The 22,644-nt window shown below is 43.9% G+C and overlaps 1 long non-coding RNA gene, 1 other non-coding gene and 1 pseudogene across 2 annotated transcripts; 2 read left to right on the plus strand and 1 right to left on the minus strand.

Annotated features, from left to right (window-relative positions):
• Positions 1–348: 348 nt before the first annotated feature.
• On the plus strand, positions 349–5,124 carry LOC123480065 (uncharacterized). The gene is made up of 3 exons (XR_006655929.2): positions 349–397; positions 4,124–4,321; positions 4,642–5,124. It is a non-coding gene; the product is annotated as an uncharacterized lncRNA (long non-coding RNA).
• Positions 5,125–14,180: 9,056 nt separating this feature from the next.
• On the minus strand, positions 14,181–22,057 carry LOC112307350 (phosphatidylinositol 5-phosphate 4-kinase type-2 beta pseudogene; annotated as a pseudogene).
• On the plus strand, positions 19,142–19,248 carry LOC112307419 (U6 spliceosomal RNA). The gene has a single exon (XR_002975047.2). It is a non-coding gene; the product is annotated as a U6 spliceosomal RNA (small nuclear RNA).
• Positions 22,058–22,644: the final 587 nt, after the last annotated feature.

Here is a 22,644-nt window from a genome sequence, read left to right on the forward strand (position 1 = left end):
TTACAATTAGAGAAATTTGTCTTTAATGCAGGACAGAAATATTCCATTTCAGAATAATTTATATGGGGTTGACATGTCGGTGCTTTTTTTCCAACATAACTGAGATATCTGGTGACATAATAAATTAATATAATAATTTTTAGAGAATACCATAGCACCATAAATTGATGGTAAGTTAGCAAAAAAAAGTTAAATATAATATGGTGGGCCTCACTTAATTTACTAGTGGGTCCCAAACCTTCTGAAAGCATTTGATAAATCTAGGCAGTCCCATCATAGAATGATAAGCAGTAAAAAAGAAGAAAAAAATCAGTGTAATCTCTCTCTCTCTCTCTTTCCATCTCTTTTAGACAAAAGTGTAAAATCCTTAATGGGCCTGAGGCTTCCTGAAAGTATGGTAAGAGAATTTTCATGGAAACTAAGCATTTTCTGGAAAAGTAATATTTCTACATACATATTAGTATTTTGCAAATGTATTAGGTGCATCAGTAAAGAGTAAAATGCATACTTATTTAAAATGTTAATCAAATTAATTTTCTAATCTTATAATATTTTCTCAACCATCAAATTCTAGAAATACAATGACAATGATAGGGGTAATCTTAGTGTCCTGAAGATAAACGGGACAATAATCCCATTGTAATAAAAATCATAATATTGGCCAAAATTGTTATCTGCACTGCTAAAACAAGCTTACATTTGAACCTCGAAATCCACCTATTTTTTAAAACACTGTCTTTTCTGCATTTAAAACCCTCCACACACGTTTTTCTCTTCTTCACTTTTAGTTAGGAAAGACAATTCTGCTCTGGACAGGGGGAAGTTCTCAAAGATCTCAAACTTTGCCGTACATTACATTAACAATTTAAGAACCACACACCTGGCTAATTAAATCAAAATCTGGGGATGTGTCCCAGGTATGAGTAGTTTTTAAAGTTCCATTGAAGAGATTCATTGGTTCTCAAAAGGGAGGGATCTTCAAGACTACCTGTTCAATTACAGATTGCTAACCCTCCTCCACACCTGCAATTCTTCATGCAGAGGTCTAGAGTAGGACACCAAATTCACATTTCTAACAAGTTCCCAGGTGCTGCTGAGGCTGCTGGTCCAGGGGCCACATTCTGCAGATCATTGCCTTACATACAGGCCTTCAAACTCACCCAACCTTTTAATTTTTTATAGGAAATGTAGGAAATAAGGAAATTAGGTGTATTGGGGAGACAACCACCTCTGGGTCATATTCTTCTTAAAAATGCCCTGGCTGGTATAGCTCAGTAGATTGAGCACGGGCCTGCAAACCAAAGGACTGCCAGTTTGGTTCCCAGTCAGGGCACGTGCCTGGGTTGCAGGCCAGGTCCTCAGTGGGGGGCACACTAGAGGCAACCACACATTGATGTTTCTCTCTCTCTCTTCTCCTTCCCTTCCCCTCTCTCTAAAAATAAATAAAATCTTTTAAAAAATCACCCACATTATGAATAAAATGTTTTACATGGTCAGTGGGCAAGGAAATAGACTTTATCAGAAGTTCCCAACTCTGACTAATCGTTAAAATCACAATTGGAAGCTTGAAAAGAAAATTCAGCTGCCTGGGCTTCCCTCCCTGCCTCTCACCCTACACACCTCTGGGAGTGATTCTACTTTGCAGCCAGGCGGGAGCCTGTTCTAGCTCACGGGTTCTCCCATTTCACTGCACACAAATTCCCGGGGGGTGAATCTCACCCTTGAAATTCCTCTGTGAGATCACTTAGCTCTAACTCCGGTGGAGGGTTTTTAATTAGGCCTTGGTACTTTTCTTCCCCGATGTTTCGTTTATTCAGAGTTCTTTCTTTTTTATATGGGCTCTAGGCTTTAAATCCAGAATATTTTCTACTTTGTATCCTGTGCCCAGAATGGTCTTGCTTGAATGGTAGAGGACTAAGAGGGGAAAATATTAGGTATGAAAATCAGTTAATACTTTAAAAATATTGTTGTATACACCATTTTTTCTAACATTGTTTATTGAGTAATTTATCTATTTTTCTATTGGTTTGTGATGCTTCCTCCATGGTCCATAATCTTAGCTGGCAAGGGTCTCTCCTAGTAATTAATATAATAAATTATAATAAATAAATCATAATAAATCCTTGTGAGTCCCCACCAATGAGCCCCTATGAGAAGCAGTTCAATTACAGATTATAACGTGGAACTTTCGTCCCCACTTGCTCTTCCAGACTAATTAGTGAATTATTTTATTAAGCTCCCTGCCTTGTCCCCTAAAATTGTGTAAGTTTTCTATTAAATTGTTAAGAAATAAATTATACATTAATTGGGGAATAATTGATATAACCATTAAGTTTCTTCTCTAGCACATGTTATTGTTATTACCCCTTTCAGCAGTAAAGTAACTCCTATGAAAGTATAAATCAAATTTCCTACCCTTCCTCCCTTATGTCATTCTTGTTTTAGAAGAATGCTATGGATTAATGTATTTAGTTTAAAAAATGTAGGTATTTATTTAAGGTAATAAAATCACATCTCTTCTCCCTTGCCCCAAATGCAATTCAGACGACACTATGAGAACAGTGACCTGGAGAAGCTGTGGAATCAGAGGCTGGTTGAGTGGTCCTTCTGAGGGGGGCCAAGGGGCTTCCGAGAGTGTCAGCCTGCACAGCGCTTTTACTTGAAATAGCCTTTTACCAGTTCTCTGGGCTAAGATACAACGGTGGGCCAACTCCGTGAAAGAGCTGTGTACTGGACACACCAAAAGAATCCTAGCCTTGGAGTCAGAAGATGTAGGTTCATATCTCTTTATTCGTCTAGCAGTTCCCTTCTTCTGTACCTTACGGGTAGGCAGGGGCCCCGGGCTGAGCACAGCCCCAGAGCAGCCCCAGGACCTTTCCCTTCTCAGTTAGGGAGTGCCAGCACTGTATATAAACCCAGAGGTGCTAGCGGCCACATCGCCTCCCATGTGGAGAAGATTTGGAGAGTGACAGAGAGTTGGGGAGGAGACCTAGTGTGTCAAATTCTTAGTCTCTGTGTCAAGTTTCCCTGAACTACCTGCTTCCTAAGGCTTGTCTGGTGTTCCTGTGAGTTATTCTAACAGCCTTCCAACAAATACACCTGCTTATTTTGACTAAGATAATTTGAGTTGAGTAGCCTCCATTGGGACCAAAATAGGCCTGACTTACTGAATAATCACTCTTTTGGACCACTGTGAAAACTGCATGAAGGAATATGTGTGAAATTCCCACATGGTACCCAGCAATGCTCAATAGAACTACTGAACTCAGTTGAATCAAGCATGATAATTTAGAATTGCTTTTACATTTATGTAAAAAGTTCAGGGCTTCAAGATGGATGGTAATTTTTGTTATAACCTCTAGGCATATTTCACACTTTTTTAAAGGTATAAAACAAAACTAACTTGAATTCCCCCAAACTTAAAGATGTTCCAAAATATGAAAAGTGGGTGAAATTTCCAGTTTATCATGAAAGTAACTTTCAGCTAGCTTCAGGGTTACCAATTGTTGTAGCCTGTATCATTTACAGTAAGTTTGTATTAACCAACAGTTTATTGTGGAGCTACGCTTCCTTTGATACATGGTGTTAATGATTTTTCCATGTGAAGTGTTTCTGCTTCTTCCAACTGTACTTCAATTTTGCTTATTTTATTTTTTTACATTATTTTATGACAAATGACATCTGTTTCTTTTACTCATGCTCCACCTGTCATCATGATAATTTACATCCAATTATTTAAATAGGTTGTCAATGGGATTGTAATGGTGACTTCTATAGAGTGGCTCTATTGTGCAAAATAATGTCAATATATCAGATTATTTTGTTTCTGTTTTGTTTTGTTTTAGCCTTCACAGGAACATGTTTCCTTTCTCTACAAAGAACACTGAACAGAGAGCTCTTGGTTCTGTGTAATATCCAGAATTTGTTCCTTCAGCACAACAGAGTCAATACTAACTGCTAATGATATTCTGATTTTCAGTCATCATGACAAAAAAAAAGAGAGAAAGATCTAGCAACAGGGGTATCATGTGCATTTAATCTATAGCCATAATTCTAAAGTTAATGTAGGCCTGACCTTTAATTAATTCCACTCTGAGAATGTATGTTCAATGTCCCCTTTCAGCTTCAAGCTCCAACTCTGGTTTGTAAAGGTCAGGGGTGTGGCCTAATGGGAAGTCAAGGATTGGTTCCCCCATCACACCACCCAAATGAGATCAATAGTGGAGCAGTGGGCTCAAAGTATGGCTTCACCTAAGGAATTCCTTATTTTCATAGACAAAGGCACGGGACCCGCTTTGGTGCTTTCAGGAATAACCCTCAGGTTTGTTTTCCAATCTACTAATATGTTCCATGCCACCTTTTGCTTATTATTCAGTTGTTTAGAACTTTGAATAGTTTTGAACAAACACAATGTTACATATTGGGTCAGGGTTCACAGGCTAGGCCATCTCTCGTCACCCCTCAAGAGAAAATCTATTTCATCAATAAAACACCAGAAACTTGGTACATATGCAATTTTAAAACAATAAAATATTTTTTATAAAATGCTTAAGTATAAAAAATGGTGCAAGAGGTGGAAGGTCTGTGATTCTGACTGTGTCCGTGTGATTACGTAAGAATTCGGTTTCTGTCTTGCAATAGAGTCTCTCTCCTTTTTTGGCTTTGAAGATGTAAGATGTCATGAATACTACACCCCAAAGAGATCAATTAACTCTGCTAACAACCTGAGGGAGCGTAGAAGAGCATCCTTTCCCAGGTGAACCTCCAGATGGGGACCCAGGGGACACCTTCACTGCAGCCTGTGAGACCCGAAGCAGGGGACCCAGCTTCATGACTCCAAGGAGACTCCAGTGAGATAATGAACGTGTTGTTTTGAGCCTCTAAGTGTGTGGTCATTTGTAGGCAGCACAGAACACTAATACAGCCATGACAACTAAATGAAATGCGGGATCCTTGATTCCCACAATTCATGTGACACAAAAAAGACATCGGTCTAAAAACTAATGGAATCCTAATGAAGTCAATAGTTTCTTAGTTTTGATAGGTGTACCATAGTTATATAAGATAGTAACCTAAGGGAAGGTGGGTGAGAAGCATACAAGAACTACCTGTACTACTCTGTAATTTTTCTGTAACTCTAAATGTATTTCAAAATAAAAATATAGTAAACTGCATCACTAGCAATATTCCCTGCTGTCACAGTCTTGGGAAGGGTCCTATTTTATTTTAGTTGGAGTCTAAGAGGAAAAGAAGAGGTAGAAAGAGACAAAAGAAGGGGAAAGGGGAATGATTAAAAAGCATGTGTCCATTTTTTGACAAGAAGATATTACGAGTCAGAACTCATTGTGCTGCGAGTGGTGAGAGAGCCTAAGGACCGCCCTGAGCTTTGCCCACCCTCACCTGAGGGCAGTGGGAAGGACAACGGGGAAGCTTCAGGGCTGCTGTGTCTGCACATCCAGAACTAGGTCTTTTCACCAGCCCAGTACAGATTGCTGTGAAGAGGGCCAGGCAGCTGCTCCACATCTGGAGAAGGCAGCAATTTAAATGTGAGACAGAAAGGAACTCAGTGTTGGCAGCAGAAGCTGAAAAACAGCAAACCCAGAAAAGTCATTTATCAGCTGCCATGAGGCAATGGCATCTGGGAGTAAGCAGAGCTTCGAGGGAGGGAGGAGAAGCACAGGCGCTGCAGAAGCAGAGACCTGGAAAAGCTGAGTCACGATTATGTTGAATTTGTGGGAGCAGGGAGCAAAGGGCCCTCGGTGCTGGGCCAGTAGAGCTGCTGGGATGCAAAGTCCTAGCAGTGTGCCTCTCAAAGGAATCCAAGTACTTTCCGATCAGATTAGAGAGGATGCTCCTCAGATCAGAAACTCTGGTTTGCCAGGAAGATGTCCTTTCACATCAGCCCGCAAAACACAATAAGCAACTTGGGAAGCTTATTCTGCCCAACGGCATTGTTTCTGTGGCACTGCACCAAGAGACTTGGCTTGGTTCAGGTTTTCCTTAGGCTCTAGGTTGGGGCAGCTTGGGAAATAAGCCTTTGACTGTGGAACTCAGCAAATTCTGCTTAAACACATGTGAAGAAGTTTGTGCAATAGTTCATCTCTCTGAGGGCTGGTGCTTGTCGGTGGGCTGAGCATCCCAGAACCTCTCTGCCCACACTTTTCAGCACCACTAAAACTTCAGTACTTTCCTCACTAGTGCTTAGGAGTTTTAAGCGCTAATTATTGTTGCCTTTAGCTTCCTACCGTGTCCCGTGCAGACTTGGGAATGAATGGGGGTGACCTGAGGCCGATGCCTTCAAGCAGGAGGTCGCAATTCATAAGCAACATCAAGTACCCATACTTTCTCCAGTAAATTTCATAGAGGCAATCGATTCTCACAGAATGATTGCTTGATTTTTGCCAAAATCTTGGATTCATAGCCAACTTAGAGGTATAATTCAAGCATGATTTGCCAAATGGGATTGCATCTTAATCTGTTCATTCTTTTCCCAGTACATTTATTATCACTAGATCCGACATGTGACATACAGTGAAATTATTTAAATGAGACATATGAAATGAAGCCCTTTCAGCTTCAGCACCACGTGCCAGAACTTCACTTGTTCATCAATAACATGAGCAGCTTCTTTGCTGAGTAATAGCTTTTGAAGAGCAGAATATTTTCCCTCTCTCTTTGTCTCTCTTGGTGCTATTCACAATGTAGCAACTACAGACATGGCTCATTTTGAAGTTTAATCTTCATTGTTAACATTTACTATCTTAAATCTAGACCAAAGATCAACAAAATATGGCTTAGCCCAATCTAGGAGTGGCTTGTTTGTTTTATTTTTTATCCTCACCCAAGGACATGCTTATTGATTTTAGAGAGAGAGAGGAAGGGAGGGAGAGAGAGAAGAAGAGAAATACCAGTGTGAGAAAGAAACATTGATTGTGTCTCGTATGTGCCCCGACAGGGGACCAAACCCACAACCCAGGTATGTGCTCTGACCAGGAGTTGAACCCTCGACCCTTCTGTCTATGGGACAATGTTCCAACCAACTGAGCTACACTGGCTAGGGCTAAGAATGGTTTTTACATTTTCAAATGGTTAAAAATATTCCAAAGAAGAATGACATTTCATGCTATATGAAATATGAAAGTCAAATTTTGGTGTGTATAAACAGAGTTTTGATGGAGCCCAGCCAGGGTTATTATGAACCAAAGATATTTCCATATTTTTAAATGGGAGTATTTCAAACTTACAGCATGAACAACTGGCTCACCCCATATTCAGTGTGAGCAGACCAGACAGAACAAGCAGAAGGGCACTTGCAGGAGCTGTGATATTGACAACATCCCTTCCATCCTGAAATATTACCGCACTGTGAAGTGCAAAGAGGGCTTTAACAGAGTGTGGTCCTGGGACCCCTAGCTAAGTCAGTTATCAAATGCTTTCCTTCCCTGCTCACTGCTCACTTCTCTGTTCATGCTGGTGTGTGAAATGTTTGCTTTTATTAAAGGGAGTCAGCCACGTTGGGAATGTTTTTTCAGGAAAACTGAAAATAAAATCCTAGTAAGTTGAACCTGTTTGTACTTGCATCATAAAAAAAGCACTTGGGTCTAACAGCAGTTGTGAAATTATACAATATGTAAAACTTTAAAAAGCTATTCTAACAGGAAGCAATTATTTTAATTCCTCTGTCCCATTATGAGCCTGGCAATTTTGATTTATGCTTACGTTAGTAGATTCACACATGATACAAACTCCCTCAAAAATGGTGGAGACATGAGGGTCTCTCAAAGCTAATCCTAGGTGCTCTTTTTAAGTAAGTTTGGGAAAAAAATCATCTGTGGGATTCTGTAAACACTTCCCTGTCTAAAACACTATTCTCAAACTCAGTCCTGATGACCTATTCCATTCCTTAATCCACGTGGACATGGACACCTTTCTTCATATTAGAATTCAGCTGAGAAAGCATTAAGTTTAACCTACCCATGGATTAACAATTGGGTTCTTTTACAAATAGAAATTTCCAGTAGTGCAACAAAGCGAGGTTGAGTTGTTAAGATTAATTTGTAGTTTTAGGCCCAATGCCTAGTTGGCTAAGTGATGGCAATAAAGCTAATGCACATCGCACTTGACCTATTCTAACTGCCTTACGTGTATCAACTTAACTTTCACAATAACCTATAAAGCAGTTACTATTGCACACTCATTACCTAGGGGAGGAAATGAGGCACAGAGAGTTTAAGACCTAAGTAAATGTTAAAACCAGGATTCAAACCGGGAGAGTCTGTTCCGCGGCCCGTGCTTCTAACAGCTATGCACGGAACCCTCCTGGGCCTGTGGATGCAATATTTGTTTTAAAAAATGTAGTAAACAGAACAATGTTCATTAACCTGAAGTTTTTAATAGAAAAGTCATTCTGCATAAGTGAAAAGAGGAACTTAAGTGGTTTTAGAGACACTATCAATTTTTAACATTTTAATCCTTTTAATCAAATTGGGTTTTTTTTTGTTTTGTTTTTTTTCCAAATACTTCCAACACCAAGATCTAACTCCCAGCTCTGAGCTCTGTTTCCAGACAAGACCTTGCTGTGGAAGGGCAGTTGTATTTACTAGCTTTGTTCATCCTTGTGTGTCTGGTGAACTTTAAAATCAACTTTTTCTCTTAAGTAGGTTTAATGAGTCCGTGAAGATGTCTTCATAGTGTCAAGTTGCTTAGCACACCCTTTATTGGACATAGTGTTTTTGCAGGTATATCTTGAGTCCTGCCTGAAATTTCCTGTTAGTTGAGTCCCAAGGAAGGAATTTGAATTCTATTAAAAACAAACAAACAACAACAAACAGGCATCAGAGCATTTTATTGACCAGACTTCTTTCCTTGCTAGCTTCCAGGGAATAGGCATTAATGGAATGCCTATTAATGGAATAAGCATTATTTAAAACTGATAAATAAACTCTCCTTCTTATTGAATGGGACAGAGTTCTTTGAACAGATTCCTATAGCCAACCCAAATTCTGAAAAATGATAAAGCCTCAGCAACCCAAGTCCTTTTTAGGCTTGCCGTTGCCTGGGCTAGGAGAAGTGATCCTGTCACTTACTTTTGCTCCACAGTAAAAAGAACGTCGAACCTTGGCAACTTCCCTAGCTGACGTGGAGGGAGGGGCAGATGAGATGGGGATTTGCTGAGCCTGAATCTGATGCAACCTTGTGGAGTCAGGAGGTTTGCAATGTGGTTTTGGTGGTGCTGTGAGACAGAAGCAAGGCTTAGAACAATCTCTCCTTTCTTTATGTCTTTTTTAAAAAATAAGTCTTTATTGGAGTATAATTCACATATCATAAAATTCACCCATTCAACATATACAGTTTAATGGGTTTTACTGTATTCACAGAATTGTGCTGTAGATCCTGCACCAAAATCAAATTTAGAATATTTTCATTACCCCCCAAAAGCCCACACTCCTTGGCCATCACCCCCAAATACCCCCATCCGTCAGCCCCTAGCAACTACTAATCTACTTCCTGTCTCTACAGACTTGCCTATTCTGGATATTTCATATGAATGGACTATTATAATACGGGCCTTTTGTGTCTGGCTTCTTTCAGTTAGCATAACATTTCAAGGCTCGTCCACGTTGTAGCACGCATCAGTACTTTATCTCCTTGTATGGACGACGATGTTCTAGTGTATGGAAATACCACATTTTCTTTATCCAGTTTTGGTGGACATTTGGGTTGTCTCTACCTTTTGGCTGTTGCAGACAGTGTTGCTCAGAACATTCATGAGCGAGTTTTTGTGTGGACACGTTTCCACTTCTCTTCTTGGGTGTATACTAGAAGTGGGAGTGCTGGCTCACGTGTCAACTCTATGTTTAACAATTTGAGGAGTTGCCAGACTATTTGCTGAAGTGGCTGCCTTGTTTTACATTCCCCCCGGCAATGTATGAAGGTTGCAATTTGTCCACATCCTTGTCGACCCTTGTTATTGTCCAGGTTTTTTAATTATAGTCATCCTAGTGGGTGTGAAGTGGTATCTCATTATGGTTTTGCTTTGCATTTCCCTGATCGCTGATGATGTTGAACAACTTTTTATGTGCTTATGGGCCATTTGTATAACTTCTTTGGAGAATTTCTTATCCATCACATTTCTCATCTGCTTAAGTTTCCCCTTTCCTGGGGAAAGGTATGGTATTGCAACAAGACACTCTATCTCTGGCTTTGCTCACATTCTTACCATACACAATCTCTAGCAAATCATGGAAACATCGGCCAGTGATTACTTGTGTTATCAAAGTATTTTATTTATTTATTTATTTATGTATTTATTTTTTGTACACAAAGTTTTTTGAGTTTTATTTTCCTTGGGATGGAGATTCATCTTAACACGCATGCATGTTAAAACAGTAACAGGGTCTCACACTGTTCTGAGGAGACATTAGATAAGCACAGGGGGCTGAAAATTGCTATTTAAAAAATGGAAACTGCAGTGGGAAATGGGGAAGTCACACACGTATGGTGGGGTGATAGTTTATCCTGCCCCCCTCCCAAATTGAATCTGTACTTAATTCACGTGTTTTGATCGTCATGATCTGACCCGGTGCTCCGGCGTGCTGAGCAGCACCGGGCTGTCCCCTGAAGGTTGTTGGTTCCTACCTCCTCACGGACTGGCTCTGAGTAAGGGGAAGGGGCTCCTCTGGAAGATTCCTCTCCACCTCTGAAGGATCTCAGCGCCCTTCAGAGGCTGTCTTCACAAGTGGCGCATCGCAGAGGAAGGCTGGGGCTGTATCACTGCCCCCTGCAGATGGCTGGTACATTTGGGGGCACTTATTTGAATGCTTTCCCTTTGATTCCTGTGCTCAGAGTGGACTCCTCCTCCACACATTTCTTCCAGAAGGAGGTGAAGTCCCTGGACTTGGAGCCACCAGTCTAAGGCCAGGGCTCTGAGGGTTGTTTACAGACTTCGGCCCTTAAAACACGAGTAGCTCAAATGCTGGGGAGAGCTGAAGTTTTTTCTCCCCCAACTTGAACTGGTAAAGAGAGTTGTGGAAGTGGGACTGGCTACTGAGAGAAGTCCTGGGTTTTTGGTCCACCTTCCAAGGGAAGACCCTGGCAGAGTGCAAAGAGGCGGAAGTCTCCAGCGCAGGAGTCTCTAGTCCTGAGCCCTGAGTACCACCTTGAGCACAGGCAAGAGAAACAAGTGAAGTAGGAAGAGCTGCCTGTGGTGGGAATTTAGGGAGTGCCACTGAGAAGAGCCACAGGGGCAACTTGTGGCACCTGCCACAGACCAGTAACCACTGAGCAAGATAAGGAGAGATGGAACACCTCAGTCCATGCTCCTGGAGCTGCTGGCTTCCCAGCCCTGCCCTGAACCCCCACCGTGGGGCTCAGGGAAGGAGCTCAGACTCGGAGGATGAGACCAGTGGTTCAGGAATAGGAACAAGGGCCAGAGGCCTTCATCTCGTGGTCTCAGTGGTGTTTCCAGACAACCCTTCGCTTTGGCTGGGGAACCAGTTTCAGAACAAGGGCGGGACGGGAGAAGCTGTGACTGGTTAGGTAGTAGTGGAGGGACTGGGAGGCGAATTTTGCCCTTCATCCCCCTCCAGACCTCACCCAGGCAGCCATGTCCTGTTCTTACACCTTTGTTCTCAGGACCCAGAATCATGCTAGGGTGCCACAAGCCTGCGAGTTTCACGGCCGCAGAGAGTAAGGTTGAGGGTAGTTACTTGCCCTCAGATGCCTTCTACTGCTCAGAAGGGGAATGGTGGGACTCGGAAAAAAAGGAGGCAGACAAAAGCTTGGGGGTCAGTTCACTTTCTCTACATTCAGACTGCAAACCAAAAATAATATCTTCACCTTTATTTAAAAAAAAAAGAGATAGAAAACTTGTATAAGCCAAGATGAATAGGTTTTAAATGTCTGAATGCCAAAAGAACTTAGAGGGCCAAACCCAAGATTTTGAAAATAGCACACAGAAAGACCTTTAAAAAATTTTTTTTAATTCACCAAACCTCAGTTCAAATATTCTGACCCAATCAACAACATTGTCAGAAACACAAAGAACATTTGAAACAAGATGCTACCTCTAAACAATGTACAAAAAAAAAACACCCCACAAAACCACAAAACTCAATGTTAAAGAAGTTAGACACCTGGTAGCTCACCTTTAACTGATAGGACTGGGTTACTCATACACGTTATGGCAACAGGATCAGCAGACCAAATGCAGGAAGCCGGTGGGAGCCCCAGGGCCGCAGGGGCCATGGGTTGCCAGAGGACACCTGCCAACCTTTGGAGATGCCAGGCCTATGAGCAGATCCAAATTGTCATTCTTGATTAGAAGGTGCGGAAATCACGTCCAAACATTATTCCTATATAATCCCTTCCTAAGTCAATTTTGTTTTCTCCATGCGCCACTTGGGTTCAAGTCCTTCTCCAAGTCATCTCATGCTCTTACTGCTGATGTTCTTAGCTGCCTGCGGTCCCTTCTTGGGGCAAGGACAGTTTTCTGAACCATCTTCCAGAAGGGCCCCAGCAGCCCCAGGAGTCCAAAAATAGTGTCTCCTTTCCTTCCTGACCAAAATGCTACGAGTCAGGCACAGACACCATGCCAGTTCCTGCTCCAGAAGCTGAGCTTGGCTGGGTTTGGAGGGAGCCATAGGAAACCAATCCACTCATTCAAAATGCTTCCACAAACTCTTTTCACATCTGTGGGGTTTTATCGCATCTCATCCTAAATCCCCAGTCCCTGGTGAGGGGTTGAGAAGATACAGGAATGTACGTCCCCCAACGCCAGGCTGTTTTCTCTCCTAGCCAGACCAGACTGCTCAGATGTCATCACAGAATGACTTGCAGTTCAGTTCTGAGGCTGGGACAGCCAGGCTCAGAAGGTGGGCAGAGATCCTGAGAGAAGCTGCAGGAAGCCACTCCTGAGGAAGCCTGTGGGTGGCGGATGTGCTAAAAGTCTAGGAGAGGCATCAAGGAAAAACAGCCCAGAGGCTGGGCTCAGGTCCAATCCCTACCTCAAACCTCCAAAGTGGATTTCCTGGGTCACATCCTCATATGATCCAGAAACCACCTCAGGCTTGGGCGCCACACTCCAAGGTAGGAGGCATCGCTCCCTGCTGGCTGTGAAGTCCAGGTGACAAAAGACAGGCACAGGGAGTCAGATTACCTACAACAGGAAGTGGTGGCTCCCAGAGCAATCTCTGCAAGGAGCACCCCAGGTGCCTGGAGATGTGCCCCCAGGTGCCTGGAGATGTGCCCCCAGCTGAAAGCTCACCTACAGGTGAGGGTTCCTGGGAGAAGGTCAGAAGGAAGTAAATGGACGGAGGGCACGAGCCCTCATTGGATACTCAGCAGCTTCAGCTTCTGGGGTTTCTCCAAGGAAACAAAGCCATTCAAGCACAAGAGTCCTTTCTAGTTCTTCTTGACAAAGTGGGAGGCAGGTTTTATAGAGAAGACATCCAGGGGCCAAGACAGCGCAGGGGCTTGTGATAACCAAGGGTTCTCTGAGAAGCCGCTGTCCGGAGCCCCGAAGCAGCCCCCACCCCTCCCCATCTGTGAGGGTGAGCCTGCACCCCTCTGAGCCCTGTGCTTGTGCTCCAAGATGACTGATGTTGAGCTGGAGTGTCCCGGCAGGAGGGCAGCATTCAGAGGAAGGGATCATGGGGAGCCGAGAGGAAAGGTGAAGGGAGTTGTGCACAATGCTTCATGAAATTAATAAGCTAACGCAGCAGACTGAGGTGTCTGACCTCCTCTCCCCCGGTGTCAGGGCACTCGCTCTGAAAAGACCCTTGGCAGGGTCTGCCGGGTGCCTCTGTGATGAAGGGGACTCGGGGCAGGGATGGGGAAGGTGGGTAGGGCATGCCATACATAATTATAAACAGCAGACCTGGAGCAACAAAACTTCAGAAAAACCCAAATAAACCCACAGTCACCTTTGGCCCCAAGGTATTTTAAAAGGCTACAAAGTACCAAAAAGGAAACCCTGGGTCAAATGGTGAGAAAATGAAAGGTAGCAGGAGGTGAGGCTACATCCTCTGAGCAGGCGCACGCCGCACATCCCCTCTCCCTAGAGCCTCTCTCAGCGTCCAGGGTGCAGTCTCACTGCTAAAGCCCTCCCCACCCAGCTCTGCTCCCACCCTTCCCATCTAGCCCAAAGACACCCTCGCCCGTTCCAGTCCCCCACCCGAGTCTCACTCTCTGGCTCTCGCTGCAGGTAGAAGGCCACTACACTGCATCAGGGCGTTGGACTTGAATTCACTGAAGCGTTCGGAGCACTGCCCAGGGTTCACAGGCGCGGGCCCGGCCCCGCCCCAAGTTTCACTGTTTTGGCAGCACAGGCGGCTTTCTTCTTCCTACCATACGCTGTGAGCATGCCAATGACGGCCATGCAGTAGACCTCCTTCCTGGGGGCACGTTCATGGCTTTTCATGGCATAAACATCAACAGAGGGATCAAATTCCCGAGAGCAAAGAACCGCGGAAAGCCAGGGAGGTTGCCGGCGGTCCAGAGGTGCACCCTGGGAGCAGGGCAGGTTGCCACGCACCTGCCATTCTCCCGCTCCTCGTCCTCTGCGCGCTCCTCCACCTCCGTGTCCTCCTGCTCGGCCCACGTCGTGGATGACCGCCAGCAGACTGTGTAGTCCATGACCTTCAGCTGGGCCAGAAACTCTACATCTCATTTCAGTGTTTCCAGAAAGTTCTTTTTACTCTCCTCTCCCATGGGCAACTTCTGCCCTTTTTTGAGGAAGCCATTGTCTTTAAATGTTGGCAAGTCCTTGGCCTTCTCCTTGTCACTCGCTTCTCTGCAACAGTAGAACCCTTGCGGCCCTACTTGCGGTGCACAGTGAGCGGATGGCTGAACACGTTCCTGGTGACCACCACCTGGGTTCCCCCACACCATCCACCGTCAGGCCAGGAACTGCGGCAGAAGGGTGTGGCCATGACACTCCACGACCAACATACACAGTGGTACTTCTTTGGGACACTGTGCATCTCAGTCACAACCTCACTTGACACAGTCTTGATGACGAAGCGCTGGACAGAGGTGGCGAGGGAATGTGGGCTGCGTCGGCTCTGGCTGTCGCTATTGGTGGGGGCACTGCGCGTCACTGAATTCTGGTAATCCTGATGGTCAATCCCACACCCTTCCCGAAGATTTCGAAACACCATGGGGCAGTACTCCTTAAACTTAAAGCAGCTGGGGGTGGGGGAGGGTTCTCCTTATTGAAGAGATGAGTGTCCACCTTGATCTTGCTGTATGCTTTGAAGTCATCTGGCGTTAGCATGACAGGGGCGAGGACCTTGCTCAGCCCGTTGATCGCGTGGTTAACCCCCCATATCAGGACGCTGAGGATCGGCTCGCTGGCCCGAATAGCTTCACTTTCTGGTGCACGAAATGCTTCTTGGTCTTAGTCTTGCTGGCGCTGAGTGGTGCCACCACCACCTCATGCAGCTTGTGTAGTTGGACGATATGCCCAGGGCAGTGGCAGCGGCAAAAGGAGGGGAGGCCGAGATGGCACACAAGCCAGTGTCCCCAGGTCTCTCCGGTACAGATCCCCACCCCCACTCCCTCTGAAAGTATTGGTTTTAATAGAGCTCAAGACTTCTGCACTAAGTAGAGAGCTCAAAGTCCGTTGCCAATGGACTTCTCTTAGGTCTAAGAGACACCATAACCAAAGGTCCCATTGCATAACCTTCAAGGCATTATTCTTGAGACTATGGCCCAAAACAGGGTCCAGTCACAGAATATCAGAGGAAGAATGTCAAATAGATCAGTGGAATAGGATGGTCATATCATGTGACTCAGTCTTTCAAATCCCAAATAGTGTAATGGGCCACCACAATTTACCTGGGACAGTCCTAATTTTAAAAGTGGATGTCTAGGGAAATCCTTTAGTTCTGGGTAAGCCAGTAGGTTAATCACCCCAAAGCCGTTCTCATTCTCTCAGTTATGTATGCAACAGAATTTTAAATGAGGATGCACTAAAGAACAGAGCCTTATTTATTTATAACTATATTTAGTTAGGCCTTGCTGGCCACATAGTTTTGAATTCTGGCCTTGACACTTATTGATTGGCTTGTGAATTTTGGCATGCTGTTTTACCTCTGTGAGCCTCTGGGAAGTTCAAATGAGGTACAGGGGTTCATATCCAACATGGTTTAAGTTCCACCACATTAAGGGTACAATTCATATCTAGTCAACAGTAATCTTGAAAATCCTTCAAATACAAAACCAAGTACAGTTCTAGTACCTGGTTCATTGTGATTTGCACTGAAAATAATTTTACTGGGTTCTTTAATTCTTCATTAGTTATTCTTAATGAAATGCTCACTTTCTTCTATCACCTCTCTTACACATGCCACCAGGAACAATGGTTTCACTTTTTGGATCAAACCCTTAAAGTCACTCATACTTTTTCCAAAGTTTTCAACTGGCATGGGCTGCTGGTTTCAGGCACTCCCGTGCCTTCGGGCACTTCTGGGTACATGCTCATCTGGAAGCCTAGTGGGCCATTCTTTGCATTATTTGAATTCTCTTTTTCTAAGGACACATGAGAGAATTCTTGCAAGGTAAATGTGTATATGATGTAACTCCACTGTGAAGAAGTCATAGCCCCCAAAATCTTTTTGTATTTGAGGGGGCAGCTCCCAAGTTTCCCCTCCCAAGAGAACAGCGGTGTGTTGAGAGTTCAGAGCCCGGTTCAGAACTCTGGAAGTGATTCCATTTTGATGACTCTTTCACGGCCACTGTTCCAGAAATCTGCCCAGGTCTGCCCCACCAGGCCTATCGTTTCATACACAAATCATGATCAGCATGCCAGAGGTCAGCCGGGTGGCTGAGAGCAGTTCAGTTCAATCGGATCGGATGTAAAGTGTCAGGGTCTGCTCTGGGAACAGCAGGGTTCCAGAAGTTAAGGTTGGTAATGACCGAAGGCAAGAACATTATACCCCTCCCCCTATCATGCAACAGGAGTAGGAAGGAATGGAGTGTGAGGACAGGGGTACCATTTGCTGGGAAAACGTAAGGCATTCAGAACTTTGCAAAATGGTACCTTGCCAATGCCATGACTTTGGATTTTTTTGTTATTTTTATTTTTATTTACGCTTTAGGATGTTTCCCAGTGATGCTTCTTAATAAAAGGCAAAAACTTTGTGTCAGCAGAAGCAGAAATCCCTTACTGATGTGGTAGCAAAACACTATAAAACTTAAACACCCATCAGTAAAGGAATGGCTAAGAGAATTATGGTATATCCCTATATTATAATATAGGGATATTATAAAAAGAACAGGGGAGGTATTGGTTCTAATATGAAACTTCGGAGGCATATTAAGTGAAAAAGAAACAAAGGGCCAGAACCAAGCACAGGCACTGGAGGGGCACTTGTGCATTCTAAGTTCCTGGTCACAGTGCTGCACGCGTGATGAAAAGGAAGCAATCCGGGACTCCGTGGAAATGTCAAGAGATGAACATCTCCCTAAATGGAGCTGAAGCTGGGAGAACGCCAGACTGTCGGCAATCTGAGGAGGAGGCCAACAGAAACAAAGCAGAGTTGAGAGAGACAGATGCTGGGTACCGTTACTGAACACTAGATCCAGCTACATTGGAAATAGATCTACCCTTAGAAACAGAAAAAGTGCTAGGAACTAATAATAATTTCTTTTTCTTTTTTAGCTTAATTCAGTTGGAGTAATATATTTGTCACTTGAAACCAGGATGCTCCTGCCAAAGAGATGAGATAAAAGATTATTCCTTTCTCTAAGGCGCTGTGGCCCTTTGGGGAGAGGCAGACACATAACCGAGAATTAGTTACCTTACCGTGGGGGCTATGACAAGGTATGTCCCTGGTGTGGTAGGAATAGGAAAGGCGCAGATAATGTGCTAAGACATCTTAGAGTTGTAAAGAATTTGAGTTTATCTGAACTAATCCTCTCATTCAAATAAGCGACTGAAGCCCAGACTTATCCAGGAGATGCAAAGTGGCTAAGAATGCTTCTGAACTGTATTTCACCCCTCTAGTGTGAAAGCATTTTTAAATTTTTTCCTTATAACCAAAGATTATACATATTATTTTTAGAAAATTTAGAAAATATAAAAAAGGCCAAGTTTAGAAAAGAGAGGGGATCCCCCCAAAATGGAATTTATTTATAAAAAATTGTGTATTTATTCTTACATGTTTAAACTTTAGTCACCTTCAAAATACTCTCCATTTGATGCAATACACATATTGAGACATTTTTTCCACTGCTCAAAACAGTTTTTGAACTTGTTGATTTTGATGCCTTTTAGTGCTTCTGCCATTTTTTGTTTCACCTCTTCATCAGCAAAACATTGTTTCATCAGCAAAACATTTCCCTTTGAGGACATTTTTTCATACAGGGAAACAAACAAAAAAATGTTGCTCAGGTGAATAGGGAGGGTGGGGCACGGGGGTCATGTTGTTTGGGCCAAAAACTGCTGAACACTCAGTGGTGTGGGCAGGTGCACTCATAAATCACCCATCATGAAATGGGCAAATGCGTTGAGTCTTCAAAGAAAATTCACTTAAGCCAAACTCAGCCTCTTACAACAACACCATCTAGTCCACTGATACAGATGGGTTTCTGGAACACTTGCCAAGTGGGGAAAGCCTGTACTATAAGGAGCCCACCCTCCAGAAGATAATTTTGGTTTGGGGGGCCCTTCTTGTAGAAGAAAGGTCAAAGAATAAAATAAGAGTCCTCCATAATGCTCACTCATCAAAACACTAATCAGATCGTGCCATGTCCTTGCCCAAACTTTTTCATGGCTCCCTACTGCTTCCTGACTACAATTCTTCATGCAGGTATTTGAATACCTTAAGATATGACTCCTAAGCCATATTTCAAAAGTTGTCTCCCCCTATCACCAGTCCCAATGCATCTAATGTTGTAGACCTGGCCACCCTTCACTGAGGGAACCCCCACATGAGTCATTCTATGCCTTCATTGTTCCCATTTTCAAGAATGACATTCTCCCCCATCTCTACTTGTTGAAACTACTTCTCAGGCTCAAATGCCACTCCCTCCACAAAGCTTTCCAAGCTCTTCCCAGCAAATCTCTCTGGTTTAGGTAACAGTTGACTGTGAGGTGTCAGATGCCCCTGTGGGCTCCTTGAAGGCAGAAACACGTCTCGTGCTCACTTCGGCAGCACATACACTAAAACTGGAACGATACAGAGAAGATGAGCATGGCCCCGGTGCAAGGAGGACACGCAAATTCATGAAGTGGAGACACGTCTCACTGAGCTTCCTCTCATCAACCACTCTGGGCCTTGCACATGTACACCACCAATTAGATATCTGTGTGATAGTATTTTTCATGCATTAAACGTATAGTTTACTAATCTAGCTGGACTGGGTTTCACTGAGTTAGCGTCCTTCATTATGTTACTATACAGCGGTCCCCCCTTATTTGTAACCTCACTTTCTGCAGTTTCCATTACCCAAGGTCAGCTGCAGTGCAAAAATATTAAATGGAAAATTCCAGAAATAAACAATTCACACGTTTTAAATTACACACGGTTCAGAGGAGCGTGATGAAACCTCGAGCCATCCTGCTGCATCTTGCCCGGGACGTGAATCGTTCCTTTGCCCAGAGTATCCATGCTGCACACACCACCTGCCTGATAGTCACCCAGCCGCTGTCTCTGTTGTTACACCGACTATCATGGTGTTGCAGGGCTTGTGTTCAGGCGACTTTTATTTTTCTTAGTAATGTCTCATTTATCTCATTCATCTCATTACATACACAATGTATCTTTTTGGTTAATAGTTGTTAATCTCTTACTGTGCCTGATTCATAAGTTGAACATTAACATAGGTGTGTATGTATAGGAAAAACCATAGTACTGATGGGCTCAGTAGTATTCCAGATTTCAGTCATCCACTGGGGTCTGTGGGAAAGGGGGGACCACTGCATTAGCCATTCTGTTCTGGATGCCAGCCTTCCTCAGAAATCAAAAAGAGGCTCTTGGGGGGGGGTGGCATCTGCAATCAACTTCAGTTTGAAATACTGCCTTTCGGCATTTATTGATGGTGCGGAATTCCACGTTACACTTGCAGAAATTCTGGAAACTGATTTGACATTGAACATTATAGCTTATTTCAAGGAAACACGAATAAGAGTTGTCCTAAAAAGACTGGACTGCATACACGTGTTTATGGTTTCCCCTCACGCTCCCCCAACACACACAGAAATCTGTGTGTCGAGTGCAATCCTCTCCTTACCCAAACTCCATGAAATGAATCTCTATGTACAACTGGCAAAACAATTTTGAAAAGGGCTTTAGAACAGCTTGACTTGGTGCTGGGACCTCAGGACGAGATGAACCAAGAGGGCCTTGTCCAACTGTTAAAGTGCTTTTTATGCACTTGACTCTGCCAGAGGCAGCTGAAGAATGTCGCTCAGTGTGTTTCTTTACACACTGTGGATACTTGGTATGAGGTTGTCATCCAATACTTGCCAATAAATAAATCTCCACTACAAAATAACAAAAACAAAAAGAAAACAACTCCACTATATCTCCTAGCCTGTCTCACCGTGTTTGATGTGCAGAAATATAGGTATAATCAGAATATGTGGGCTTTTTAAAAAACGAGAGCTGTCATTTAAAACTGTTCTAAGGAGGGTCCGTCTGCATCTCAATGAGAAGCCCAGGAACCCCTTTCATGGGCCACTGTGCTCGCCACCTCTTGCTGGTCAGGCTTTGAGCTGGACACTGGGATGCAGGGACGGACCACACCTGTCACTGCCCTGTGGTGCTGGCGGTGCTGTGGAAAGGCACACCTCTAAAATAAATGCCTCAATTCTGTGTAATCAGTGAATTCTGTGTATCACATGGAGATAACAGAAAAGAAGGCTGCTTGCAGGGATGCTGGGGCTGAGCAAATAGAATAGACTTCACGGACTTCATAAGGCATGTGACGTGCAGGCTGGATTTGGGAGGATAAGCAAGACTTTGAAAGTGGACAGGGGACAAAGGGCAGCCCAGGCAGATGGAGAGGTATGTACAGAGGCACAGCAGCATGAAAAAACCTGCTCAGTGTAGGGAATTACAAGTGCTTCAGGGGATTACCACGGAAACATAAAGTGGGTGGCAGGGGAGAGGAGAGGGTGAGGCTGATGGGAAAGGAAGGGCTAAGGTTACAAAAGAGGCAGCTGGCGGTACGGGCCAGAAGCTTCAGCTCTGCTCCAGCAGTGATGGGGAGCCAGTGGAAGGTCTTAAGCCATTAGCAGCACAGCCAGATTTGTACTGTAAAATGCCTCTGTATGGGAAAGTAACCATTGCTATTAGATAGTTTTGAATTGACCTTGCCAATCCACTCTTTCCCTGCTCTGTGCCCAGGAGGCTGACCTCAGCAGACAGCATCCACAGGCTTCCTTCCCCCTGCCCCGCTTGCTTGCACTTGGCCTGCTTGTCTTGATAATTTTTTATATAAAAAGAACCTAGAAAGTTTAGCTCATCACTAATTTAGTGTAAACCAACAATACAATGCAACTGTCAAAACATTTCAAAAGCAATTTAAATCTCTATTTCTATTCACGTAGAAAGGCACCCAGAATAAAGGAGGTGACAGCCGCAGGTTCCCTGCCTGGACAGAGCAGAGAGGAGGAGCCACGCTCACCCTGGGGAGCTGAGCATTAAGGGGGCATTGGTTGTGCCCCGTGGAGAAAGATCGGGCTGGCAAAGAGTTTGTAAGGAATAGCCCCATAGAGCATGGATGAAGAAAATGGATACTGCCTTGGGCTACAGAAGACGGAAGGATATTTGACCTCCATCTAAAGGTACTTGGGAGCTTGTTGTCTGAAAGAGAAATGGTCTTGTTCTAAGTAGCTTCAAAGAGGCAAAAGCAGGATCAGTGGATGGAGGTTGCAGGGGGAGAATATTTTAGTCAGCATACGCTGAATGTTCTCATACTTGATCTGTCTGATTAATGGTGGAATGAGAGGCCGGATGGGAGATCCAGTTCCATGTTCCTCAACGTGTCCAAGGAGCGGTGTCATAGAGAGGGTTCTTTTCACCGTGCGGAAGGCTGGGCTAGGTGACATGCTTCGACTGGAAAGGGTTCCTGATTTTGATAACATGTAGACAAAGATGCATTCACACATTACCACGAGTTTGCTTCATCTCTCCAAAGGTTTAGTTTTTGTTGACTCTTTCTCAAAAATAGAATAATTGTGTCCAGATTTTACATCCTTCTTTTAAGGTGGTTTGATGCTGCTAAAAATAACATTTTGTCATAAGAAGAGTATCCATAATTTTAGTCAATGTATTAATTATGTACCTATTATTAAAAATATTTAATAAAGATAATAGCGAACACAGATAGAACTATGCTGCTATCAATCATTGGTTTTAGCACATATTAGCTCTTTTAACCTTAGCCACAACCCGGTAATTCTGTGACGGCATTGCCCCTGTTTTTTAGAGGAACAAACTGAGTCACAAAGACATTATATACCCCCCGGAGGGCGCACAGCTAAAGAAGGGCAGAGCCAGGGCTCCCACCCAGACAGCCTGCCTCCAGGGTTGCTCCTCCTACCCACTCTTCCAAACCACCTCTTCACGCCACATTGTGAGATACAGGCTCGGGGCTGACTGCCCATTAGGCACAGTTCCTAAAGCCCCACGATCC

Source organism: Desmodus rotundus, chromosome 4 (genome assembly GCF_022682495.2).
Source record: "Desmodus rotundus isolate HL8 chromosome 4, HLdesRot8A.1, whole genome shotgun sequence".
NCBI lineage: Eukaryota > Metazoa > Chordata > Mammalia > Chiroptera > Phyllostomidae > Desmodus > Desmodus rotundus.